Source organism: Haliaeetus albicilla, chromosome 2, assembly GCF_947461875.1.
Source record: "Haliaeetus albicilla chromosome 2, bHalAlb1.1, whole genome shotgun sequence".
NCBI lineage: Eukaryota > Metazoa > Chordata > Aves > Accipitriformes > Accipitridae > Haliaeetus > Haliaeetus albicilla.
This window is the reverse complement of record NC_091484.1, coordinates 2,863,060-2,875,522: the sequence shown is the minus strand read 5'-3', so window position 1 is coordinate 2,875,522 and position 12,463 is coordinate 2,863,060. Positions and strand designations below refer to the sequence as shown.

Here is a 12,463-nt window from a genome sequence, read left to right as displayed (position 1 = left end):
AGGTTTGAGAGGGAAAGAGCCGAAGGGGACAAGTTGTGCCCGGGTGTCTCGGGCCGCAGCAGCAGGCGATGGTTTGCGCTTTGCAACATGCGCCTGCTCCAGTCTGCGCCGCTCGGGAACAATAAACAGGATCATACAAAGAAGTGGAAAGGCGGCATCTTTGCTTCTGGTTTCTATGACAGCATCAGAGACAAACCAACTATAAACTCTAATTCCTGGATTCCTCCTCCCCCCCCCCCCAAACCCCCTTTTGTCTGCCATTAATTAAAGTGGCCATATGGAAAAAGCTGATAATAAGAGCAGATGAGCCAACGAAAGAGAGGGAAAGGGAAAGAAAGAAAAATAATAATAATAATAATAACTAAAAGTAGCGGCGAGGCGATGGTGAGGATTTAGCCTGGGCTTTTTTGCACTTGTTTTCAGCGGTTGCTCGGAGCGAGGGGGCTCAACAATAGCAGGAGGAGAGTGGAGAGGTGGGCGCCGTGTGCGCTGCCCCCCCAGGTTGGGGGGAGCGGAGGGCAGCCTGCCCCCCCCCCCAGCAGCCCAGCTCCGGGGAGGGGAGTGGGGGGGTGTTGCAGAGCCCTGCTCCAAGGGGGGTCGTCCCCACGACCTGCCCCTTTGTGTGGGAGAGCCTCGGAGGGTGCTGAGTGTGTGTGTCCCCCACTTTTTTGGAGGCCACCTCTCCGGGGAGGGTCGGTCCTACCCGCCGGCAAACTGCGCCCCAAACTCAGCCTAACTCGCCAGGGTCGATCGCGGCGCAAGCAATATCCTCAGGCACCAGCCCCCTTCCCTTTGCTCTGCCCCCCCCCTTCCCCAAATGACCCCCCAAGCAACAACAACGACGACAACAAAACTTTGCTAAAATTGATAAAGAGATTAGCCGAGCAAAGCCTCTTCCGAGCTAGCTAAAAATAAGAACCCGCAGATTTCTGTCGTGGTCAATGTATAGAGAGAAATCCACAAACATGGCACACTTCCCTTGTTCCTCGCTGCTATAAATAGAGAACTCTAAAGTAGTCAATATTGGGGAAGGGGGGGCGGAATTAAAAAAAAAAAAAAGGAAAAAGAAGAGGGGGGAAAAAAAAAAAAGGAAAAAGAAGAGGGGGGGAAAAAAAAAGGAAAAAGAAGAGGGGAAAAAAAAAAAGTCTCCCAGTGGTAAGAGCGAACACCCGGCAGGCGACCCGAGCGGGCAAGCACCAGCCCTCCGCACACGCGTACCATCGGCGAGCAAACCCCCCCCTTCCGCGCCGGGGCGCGGAGCTCCTTAAAGCCGGAGGAGTAGGAAACTGCAGACTTGGGTCGGAGTTTTTGTAGTAAGGGGGCTGGGGGGGGTGGGTTTGGGGGGGGGTTAGAGCCCGGAGAGGGACGCGCGGAGCCCCGGGTCCCCGCACCGCGGGCGCGCACCGCCATCAGCACCTCCGAGAGCTCCGCGGGCGCGGAGGCCGCCGCAAACTCCTCCCGGCTCCCGGGAGCGTCTTCTGCTAACACCGCGCACGCTTCCCTCCGGATAAACATCCACCGATCTCGCGGTCCACAAACCCGGCAAGCATCCTCTTCCAGAAATAGTCAGAAAGTTTCCCCGGCTGAAGGCGATGTTGTGCTTTTTTTTTTTTTTTTTTTTTTTTTTAAATAAATCTCCCTTCTCGTCTTATTCAACCTCTTTTCAGTCAGAAGCATAACATGTCCACTAGAGTCTCGCAGCCAGCCAGAGAGCGAGCGAGCAAAGATGGACCTAGGAGCATGATGATCATCATAAAAATCCCCTCGGTTCTCCAGTGCAATTTTCAAAACAACAACCCAGCCTTCGTGCTCTAAAGGCGAAACGCCTGCGTCTGTTTACATCAACTGTGTGCTCCGAAAGCCTTTCCCCTCTGTCTCAATCCAAGGGAGGGGAGGAAAAAAAAAAAAAAAAAAAAGAGAAGAGAAAAAAAATAAAAGAAAAAAGCCAGCATTATCTGCCTTTGTCAGCGAAAGAACATAATATTGACTTACCTTTCCCCACAGCTATTGTCTGCCCCTTTGCAAAATGACATCACGGAAACCAATCATGAAATTTGCATGGGGGAGGTTGTGGGGGGAGAGTTCTTGGAGGGCAGCCCACTTCCCTACACCAGTAACACGCGTGTAAGACGGGTTGTTGGTTTCAATTAAATATCTGATACTCCTTAGTGTGTGAACTCTTAAGCCTGCTAAAGGCAATGTCTCATTTACTTAATGACCGCTCTCATTAATGGAAATGGCACAGAGGGGGCTTGCTGCGCCTTCCCTTTGTAAATACACTACCCATGAACCCTTGGGGTTGCAATATATCTGTTTACTCTCTGAGGTGAAATAAATTTACAGTATAGCATCAAAAAGAGAGAGAGAGAGAGAGAGATGGAGCTGCTGACTTGAGTGCACGGAGAGTTGGGGCTCTCCCAGCCCCGCCAGCCCCTCTCACCTCGCACTCCCCCCTCCCCGAGACCCAGCAGAAGGTGAGTGATTTTACCCGAGCCGATTCATAATTAATATGCACGAAGCTCAGGGCTCCTTTGATAGCAGCAACACAAAAGGACGGCGAGCGTGACAAGCGCCGTGCCGTGTCCCCCCCCGCGCATCCCAACGCGTGGTACGGCCCAATAATTCCTAATAGCAGCAAGCAGCGAGTGACAGATGCCCTGGGTTAGCACAGCTCCAGCGAAAGTACTTTACAATATTTATTGGTGGTTAGGAAGATGACCTATCACCATAAAGAACAGACTGGGAAATTTATCGCCTCTATGAACCTGGAAGTATTGCATATTAGCTGATATACATATTCAAAAGTGAGTGGTTAAAAGGTGTATAAATATTTCCCCCCCCCTTAAAAGAAAAATAAATGACACAACGTATTCCCAACAGACATCGCCTCACCCTGGGAAAGACAGATCGTGGCTCAGGCACTTACGGTTTGGGCTTCATGATGGGAAGGAGAATAACATAAGGATAAGTCCTAAAAGAAAACAGTGACTAAAATAGTTTGGAGATTGTTTCTAAGTGAGAGAAGTGCATTTTCTTCCATTACATGTCTTTTCGTCCAAGAAAGAGCCGCACTTTCCAGGAGCTAGCATCATCTGTCCTTGAAAATGCTTCTGCTCGGTGGAGATCTGGCCACCCCAGGAGAAGAAAGGCCTCACCGAGCCAGAGGGTGGGATGCTCCGGGGAGAGACCCCGGCACCGTGCGGCAGGCAGGACATTAGCACGTCCTCCCCACTCCAGACAGGAGCATTAGCACTTGGATTGCAACTTTTCAGAAATAGTGGGGGGAAAACACAGGCATGCTGCAGCCCCACGGGATGTGTGTGGGGGGTCACCTTTCTACAGAGCGCTTTTTCCTGCACCCTCACACCATCACCAGCATTGCTGAGATGATTAAGACTTTACTGTCGTCTTAATGAAGATTTCTGAAAAGATGCGGGAGCTCACAAATGGACAGAAACCCCAGGAGCCTTTAGAGACCTGAGAGAGCAGAGGCAGAGCCTGGCAGGGAAAGTTGAATCCTGCTGGGAATGTGCTCTCCTGCGGGAAACTCCAGCTCCAGAGCTGCAGGAGTCCAAACCACCCCTCTCCAGCTCCCCACCACCCTGGTCAAGTTAGGTGCAGGCAAGAGGGGGAAAAGCCTCTCAAGCTGCCTGAGGTTTAGCTCTGCCGGACACCTTCCTGGCAGCGCAGGCTTGAGGGAGTGCTGGATGCAACCCTGTGTCACCCCCAGACTGTTACAGGGTGCATGGCATGGGAGAGTGATTTGATTTCCCATTTCAGGCATTTTATTAAGGAGAGGGTGACAGAAATACTAATTTTAAAACTGTTGAGGCCGCTTTGGAGATTCTTACGATGCCCATTTCCATGGCTTGCAAGCCTGGTGTGCTCCTAAACCGTTAACATAAAGGAGGTATTCAGCAGAGAGTACTCCTGAAAAGCCGTTTTCTATCTCCTTTGGACACACCACGAAGACAGGGATATTTTACATCCCAAACCTTTGGCATTCAGAAATTCTATTAAACTCTTATCTGCAGGCAGCAGGCCTGGTGCTACACTGCATCTCCATTGTTCTGCACCCGCGATAGAATCAAAGGGAGGGCTGGGTGGACTCAGCTCCTCTCTGCTCACAATGCTGCCTAGTCCTCTCCACCGCTATTTCATTTAGAGACGTAATGCCAAAACTTGAGAAACAAAAGCACAATAGATAGGCTAGAAGGCAGGAGGGAAGTGTGTTTACTTGCGTGTGTTTCCACTCAAATTTGTGTACACGCACACGGCATGTATACAAATGCACACATGTGCAAACATACCTGCGCCCCTCTGTTAGGGCAGATGAATTTTATTATTGCTGTTGTTGCATTTATTAACACGCGACGCACCTAGGAGCCCTAAGGCAGCTGACAGCTTTGATAGCATTCTACTAAGCTCCTGGTTGCGAGAGGGTGTTTGGCTTTTCTTTGTTCCCAAACTCGCTAGAATTCCTCTTCCCCTCCTCTCCAAGCGCTGCAAACGAGCAGCGCCTTACCCGGAGTTTCTAATGACCACCAACTTCAGCAGCCAGCAGAAATTCCCATCTCGCACCCCCCAAATCCTTCACTACCCCCTGAAGATCTCCGGGTCAGGCTGACCAGCAGGTTTCCCCCCCCTTCCAAAGCTGGAGGAGCCCGCAGGGAAAAGCGAGGCCACGCGTGGGCTCGGGCCCGGCTGCGGATCAGCACCACGGCGGTGGACAGCTCCCGCCGCCCCGCCCCGCTTTTAACCCATTTTCGACCCTTTTAAGCATTTTTCGCCCCCTTTTTTTTGTTGTTGGTTGGTTGGTTTCCCCCTCCAAGCTCTACAGGGTCACTTTACAGCTGTTTTCAGGAAGGAGATAATTATTGTGCGTTCCCAGGTCTGAAGGAGCTGCTGCTTCCCTAAAGGAGAGGTATAAAATAAACGGTCATGTATTTTTCTGCCTTTGGAGCGGTGTTTGAGACGGGGGCTCCGAGGATCCCTGCCTGCGTGTCGCCTGCAGAAGCGAAAGCCAAAAGGATTTTTAAAAAGTAAATTCTTTTCGCATTCCCCCGTGCATTTTTTTATTTTTAATTTTTTTTTAAATCTTACTACACTCATGTTTTCAGATCAAGCGTTTCAAGTTTGAGATTATTTAAAATAAAACTTGCATTTTCTTATGTAAATACAGACATAAAAATGCCACGCTGTGTTTTGTTGGCTTCTTTGAGTCCATTTCAAAGAAAATTAGATCTCAAACTTTATGCATTTGTAATTGGCACCAACTTCTCTGGTTACCAGCTGGGGGTGAAAGATTTTTTTTTTCCTTGTTTCTTTCTGAAAGCTTCTATGCAGATGGGCTGGCTGCCTTAATGCCTTAGACTACAATTAGTGCTGTTGTATGCCGAATAGAAATGGCCAGCATTAATATTGTATATGGAACAGCTGAAGGGTTGCGAAGAAACCTGCCCACTACAGGCCCCTGGCAGATGGAACAACATGCACAGGCACAAAAAAAAACCCGCACACACCAACTTTTAATAACCCTTTGCTCACTCTCCAGCACACCCCTTCTCCCCGATTTGGGCGGTTCCTTCCCGAAGAGGCAATGTCTTTGTCTAACCCAAATCTAGAGCTCTTTTCTCCCTGAAGAACAAAAATTGGAGCAATCACCACCTTATGCAAAAGGCATCTCGCATTATCCCCAAACTTCCTCCTTTGTGCCTCGGTTAATGCAGGCACTGAAACACACCCAGCTGAACTGAACAGGCACGAACTAACTTTTTATTTAATAACATCCCCCTCGCCTCTTTATTAGCCAACAATGTGGAAGGGGGGGGACCGCAAAAGCAAACCAAACACCACCACCACCACCCCCCCAGCAGAATTGTGACCAGAAGCGGCAGAAAACGGGATTTTCTCCTCACCCCCTCCCCTTCCCTCCTCGTCCTTTGTAATTAGGTGAAACCCGCGGCACCGGGGACAAAGCCCCGCCGGTGCCTCGGAGCAGCAGCACCGGGGGCCACATTCCCCCCCCCGCCGCACCTGTAGCCCTTCACAGCTGAGCCCGGAGCAAAGTTGGGGCGGAGAATGAGACCGGGACCTCGCTTCCTAAATGCAAACCCGGGAAACCTGTGCTCTGAAACACGCTAGGGGAACCGCTTTCCACCATATCGTTGGGGAAAAAAAACCCATCATAAAACAAGGGGGTAGTTTGTGCGTCCGCGTTTTTCTCCCCCCACCCCCCGGCTGACCGACCCCCTTTGCCAAGGCGTGGCTTAGGCAGAATTAAGCTCCTCGAGTGCTTCAGAGGAGAAAGGGAGAAGGGACACACATACTTAGGACCCCCCCACACCCCCCTCTATACACACACACCCCCCCCCGTCCGCCGGCGAACGGCTACGAACCGAGGAAAGTCCCGCAGAGCTTCATCCTTGCCGGGTAGCGGTGGCTGCCTTCGCCCGGGGAGGGGGGGGAAAAGGGAAGGGGAGGGGGGGAGGGAGCGGAGCCGCCGCGGGGTTACTCCATCATCCCTGGGAAAAGTTGCCGTCCGGAGCAAAAACTTATGGGCGGCGGCGGCCAATGGGACCTCGCCGCAAAATCACTGCAGCGCACTCGGCGGCCAATCCGCGGGGGCCCCGCACAATGGCTCTGGTCCGTCCGTCCGTCTGTCCGTCCCCCACCCCCCGCCCCGGGGATGTGCCCCCCCCCCCATCACCCACCCACCACCACCCCTTCCCCCCTCCTGGCTGGGCAGGGGAGGGGGAGAAGCTGGGGTCGGGGTCTCCGGGCCTCCCTTCTGCCTTTAATTAGGCGAGAGATGAGGTGACGACATGTACATCCCAGTGGAGGAGTTGGGAGGGGGGTAGACACACACACACACCCCCTCCCCAGGCGAAGCATCCCTGGGGAGCCCAATCCACCTCCACTATATCAGGGAGACCCCAAAGGACACTGTCTCTGCTTGCGGAGTGACAGTCCCCCCCAGCTCACCCCGGGGGCTGGGCAGCGGGGATGTGCCCACAGCCCTGCGGGCAGCCCACGGGCTGGCAGGGCTCTGGGCAGCCAGCGGTCGGGTCACCAGACCTCTTACATACCCGAACCTCTTTAGAAATGCACGAGTCTAATGATGGCCACACACAGCTTGTTGGATGCTTCAGTCGAGTCCAGGGTTCATGGGGGAAGGGAAAGTGGGAATTGCTTCTGGGAGAGATCCGAAATGGAAAAGGATGTCCCTCTGCCTCAAAGGACAGATGGCAACATTGGACTGAACTGATCCCAGCTGGAGAAAACTGGCTACAGGCCAGTGAGGAACACTCTCGCTGGCCTCCCAGATGGAAAAGCAGGGAAATAGTTACCAGGAAATAGTAATAATAATAATAATAATAATAATAATAATAATTAATAATAGAAAACTAACCAGGATTGTGATTATTATGTATGATAGCACTGAACTTTGTTACCCCATTGGCTTGGAGGGCAAAATGCCTTCTCTAGGTTGTGTGACCCACTGTCCTCCGCCCATTACCCTAGATAAAAACAAGGCCAGCACTTTCTGTGGGTCAGCCCTGGCCTGCAGAGAGGGGAAAGTACCATTTCTGAAAGTGGGAGAAAGGAGGCATTGCCTGGCAAAAAAGCCTGATAGTCAGTGTAAAAACTCAGCACCTCTTTGCGAAGAGAGGGCAAGCCCACCCAAGCTTTGGCTCAGGTAATTTGGGAAAGGGAAAAAGGGAAAAGGCTGTCCTTGGAGGGACAGGTGGCACCAGTAATAAGGAGCCTGGGACAAAGCTGATATTAACTGAAGGAGAGTTGAATGCAATTTATCTCAGCAGGGCATGCCTGTATATTTGGGTAATTTTTTATTTTATAAACATAAGGGGGGATGCAGTTGGAATAAAGGTCAGCAAAGAGTGTAGAACAGGAGGTTAATTCACTCTTTGGTGCAAGATCTTGGGCCTAACTCTTTGTCGAATACATCCAACTCCTTAACCCAGATTTCTCTGAAGGCAGAGAGCTGGAAGAGGGAGCAGAGAGGAACAGTTTTGCTGGGTTGGGGCAGGGTGTGTGGGAATATCGAAGTACAGATTTTCTTCTGCACATCCATCACAGTCTTCTGCGGGTCTCAGGGAGGGCTAAGAAAATGATAATAGTAATAATCATTATCATCATCATTGGACTGAACTGAAAGTCAGGAGTTTGAGTCAAATTAAAAGTGTAACTGTTGAATAGGTGGGCTTTTTTTTTTTGAGATCCTTACTCTTAGAAGGACCTGGATAAGCCATTCTTAGCTCAGCCGGATCACTCATCCGGGCTGGATATGGCTCAGGAAAGGAGCTGGAACTGAGCTCGCTGTACAGCTACATCTGACTGCACAGATCTCCCAGCAGAAGGGGGTGTGAGACAGCCTGTTTGGGGACTGGCACCTCTTCCGTCTTTGAATTAGCAGCTCTGTCTTTGCAGAATATTCTGCGCTTTATTGTTCCTTCAATCCCCACCTTGGAAGATGAGAGGTGACATTGCGGAGAGCTCTGCGCTTGGAAAATGACTTTCAGAATTATGTTCTGGCAATTTGAAACTTTCGCTCTCTCATCTTCAGCCTCTTGGGGCTTTAATGGGAGACAGCAAAGTGCCTCTTCCTCCTCCCCTCTTTTCTTTTCCTCCCCTGTTCTCCTGCAGCTGCAGCGGCCGGGATTCAGCAAGGTCACTCAACTCCATTGCTTCCTGCATGCAGGAGATCTCAAATTAAGGGGTGTTGGGAGCAGCCTGTTGAGATGAAACAGCCTTCACTCAGCTCCAACAAGCAAGGAAATGAAACCCATTCGCAGTGGCTCCAGATTGGCCCACCTTCCCCGTGCTTTAGCTGGGGAAAAAGTAAAGACATGGAGGAGCAAAAAGCAGAGTAAAATTAGTCCAACCTTGAGCTGGAAGCTGCTGTCTTTTGTCTAGCAAAGGGAGCCCAAAAATGTTGTTAGCAGGCCTTGTGGCTGCAGCTTCCTTGTCCACTCCTCCTGGGTGTTTTCATCAGCGTCTCACCCCAGTTCTTGTTTTCCCCCAAATTCCTGCTGCTGCCTCCCCTTTCTCCCCCTTCACCAGCGAGGCAGAGCTGGCCCTGGCTCCCTCCATCCTCTGGTCTTGGACCACAGTGCAAAGACATGGGAGCTTATCCCTTTGGGCTCTGGGCTTGCCAGCGGTGTGATCCTCTTCCCAGGGAGGTGTCCTGTGCAGGCGGTAAGGGGAGTGGAAGAGAGTACAAATGGGAATGGAGAAAAATCACAGAAACTCCACTGATACCTGGATGGTTCCCTGCCGTGGGTCCTGGGAAGCCACGTGGCTTGCATAGAAAAAGACCAAAGGAAATACCGTCCTTTTGTAGTCTGTGATTTCTGCTGATGCACCGCCAGACTGGGGGGGAGTTTATTGTTCCATGTGTGCAGTTTTGCATCTGAAAAAAAAAAATCGCCAAGATGTTTCTCTGTGTACCCCACCACCATCTTACCAACAGCCTGTGTTATACTTTCCTCCACTTAAACAGCTCCTCCGGACCACAGCAGCTTTTTCACAAAGAAGGGGATAGTTCCAATTATCTGTTGACTGTTTGCTTCTGTCTTAAATCTTTTCCTCCAGCACCTCTCATAGCTGCGCGAGGGAAAGCCGGAGAAGCAGTATGCAGATATTGTCAAGCTCAACTTGATAGGTACTGTCAAAACTGCCAGAGTGTGGTGACAATAAACATTTTAGCTGGCTAACAATTTGCTGCAAAAAGGGTTGACCCTGAAATCAAGTTCTGCTGTAATGAACACTTTGTCTCCAAATATTTGCATTTTTGCTGACAAGGTTCACTCTCCAGGAGATTTCCTCCACCCGTGAGCAATCTGCCTGCAGACGAGGAGGATGGATGCGGTTTCCCGAGCCAGTTCGTTATCTGGTGTGCAGGATGGAAGCACACGTGCCCAAAATCGGCAAAGCCACAATGGATGGGGGATGCCTGACCAGGGGAGCCGCTCGGCTCTGGGGTGTTGCTCCCCCTCATTGAGAAAGCCCTTTTCTGTTAGGTTCTGCATGGCAGTGCAACGCTGACAACGCAAAACTGAAAGTGATGATTAGCCTCATTTAACAGATGGGGAAATTGAGGCACGTGGTGATTCGGGTCAGTATTTGGACTGTCTTTGCTGAGCCGGAGAGGGAGCAGCCAGGAAAGTGACAGTCAGCACAGACTGCTTGTTATCCAGGGCTGCCCCAAACCAGCAGCAGGAGGAGGCTGAAGCTGTGCTGGCACTCTCAGCAGCTCGGGCTGGTGCTGCAGCTGCTCCGCTCCTCCGAGCACACAGCGCGCTGGGGCTGCCCACGCTCAGGAGCTGCCGCACTGAATCTTCTGCCACCCTCTTCAAAGCGACAAGTGATTTGACCAAGGTTACACAGAGAGTTAGTGGCAGAGCTAAGAGCAAAGTATCATCTTGCTTAGCCCAGGGTCCAAAAGCCCAGCTGGCTCCACCATATCAGAGAAGATGCTCAAAGTTCCCTTGCTGCAAAGGCAGAGATGCAATGCTTCTATGTCTGAGGATTGAGTTTTTCAGGACAACTGTATTTGCAGGGATGATCACCGCCATGGTGGGCATGGTTTTGTCTGCTCCCATTAATGATGGGCAAATGAGCTCTGCCTAATTCCCCAGGAACAGGGTTTCCAGCCTGGACTGGGAGTATTTACATGCACAATGCATCTCTGTGAAACCAGTGTCCTCCGAGGCTCACCCGTGCTGACCTACTGAAGTCGAGCACCTCCTGTGCTCTGCACCAACACTGGGAAAAGCTGCAGACTTCGATCCCACAAATTCCAAGACACTGGATGTGAGAATGTCCGTCGGTCGGTGCACACCCACATGGCCTCAGGTCTCACACACGCAATTTGTCCCGACGTTGGGCACGGGGCAGAGCAGCAGGCAGGGCAGGATGCTGCTTTCTAGCTTAGGACGTCAGCATCCCAGCTCCATTGCTACAATGAATCCTTAATACTGGGAAAGATATCCCCAAGTGGGCAGGTTTTCACAAGGGCCTAGGAGGTAGATTTGGATTTCAATTCTATTCCTGCCACTGATTTTTTGAGGGTGGCCTCGGGAAAGCCTCTTCATCAATTTTCCCTCTGACACTTGGCTTCTTTATTTCAAGTAAAAGGTTCTCAGAGCACACCCTGCCTCTTACTATGTCTATTAGCAGTGCTTGCCAGACTGGGGCTGTGATTTGCTTGAGATCCCTAAATTCCTAGACAAATACATAATAAATTGTAATAAAACTTCTCACTGCTGCAGGAAACTGGGGGGAAAAAAGACAGAAAGAATCCTTACAGGTTTGCAAAAAGGACATAAAGGGAAGAAAAGCACAGCTTATTTCATTTTTATCTCCTTTTCCCCTCCCTGCTGTAATGAAAGGCAATTTTCACTAGCAGAGTGTTGTCATTTTGCTGAAGAAAAATTCACAGTTTTGGTCAGAGAGTGTTTTTTTCGTGTTTTTCTTTTTTTTTTTACCCTATCCATGACAGGGAGCTGTTGTGTTTCTGGCAGCGGCAGTAACACTGCGCCTTGGAAGGCATCCGGACCCCCACCTCGATGCTCACCGGCTCTGCCGTCCCACGCGGTGCCTCTTTGCTGGGCTCGCCACGGCCATCGCCCCCCAAGGCAGGTGCCATCAGCCGGTGACGAGCATCTCAGAAAATCAGCCTTGACCGGCCGGTCACCATGCAATTTTGGCATAGAAGTACAGCGAGGTCCTACAGAAGTACTCTGCTGGTGTGAGGGGACAGAGTTAAATACAGAGTTTTTCATTTAAAACGCTCAGTGAAATGCAGTGCACTAAACGAGTATGAATTATTTGGGGCAGAGCTTGTAAATTGGGCACTAACGTGGTAGTTAATATCAGTGAGATAACTAACTGGGTGCTGCTGTGCCCGGTTGTACCTGGCCAGCCCACATGAGCCCTGCGAGGAAATGTGAGCGATACCTCTACGAAAGCAAAGCCTGCTGCAGTTGCCCCACACAAATACCCACAGAAGAACATGCAGGTGTACCCACATCCTTAAAATCTTCTTCCTGTGACCCCTCTGTAGATCTTTATCGGGATTTTTTCTCATGCTTCTTGTTATAAGGGAGTTTCTCAGCGCTGGCAAACATCTTTCTTGTCCTCTCAGCCCTCCTGGGCTTCTCCATCTCCTGGTGGATGTCCTAAGGTTACTCCTATTTTTCTTCTCCATTATAAATTCTAGGAGCCACTTGGAAAAAAACCATCCTGGTTAAAGGCTGAGTTCTCCGATTCACCATTGACTCTAAAGAGACTATTTTCTCCTTTTCCTTCCTCTTCCCCTCGTTCCCTCCTCTCTGGCACAGGACAATTACCACAGCTCCGAGACACACACCACGAGCCCCTTGCCAGCTGAGCCATTTCACCCTGTCCTCATTGCAAGCCGTGCTGGGAAGCCCATAAA

At 50.8% G+C, this 12,463-nt stretch overlaps 1 protein-coding gene across 6 annotated transcripts in view; it reads right to left on the bottom strand.

Annotated features, from left to right (window-relative positions):
- MYT1 (myelin transcription factor 1) overlaps positions 1 to 2,262 on the bottom strand; it is a 65,504-nt gene extending 63,242 nt beyond the window's left edge. For 3 of the 6 annotated variants that reach the window (XM_069802994.1, XM_069803014.1, XM_069803032.1), the window contains exon 1: positions 1,993 to 2,261. The gene's annotated coding sequence lies outside the window, so the exon portion shown is untranslated. Of the gene's footprint in view, positions 1 to 1,416; positions 1,426 to 1,539; positions 1,620 to 1,992 lie in introns of those variants that run through there. The other 3 variants (XM_069803023.1, XM_069803042.1, XM_069803003.1) reach the window with 3 other exon arrangements.
- Between the last annotated feature and the right edge of the window lie 10,201 nt (positions 2,263 to 12,463).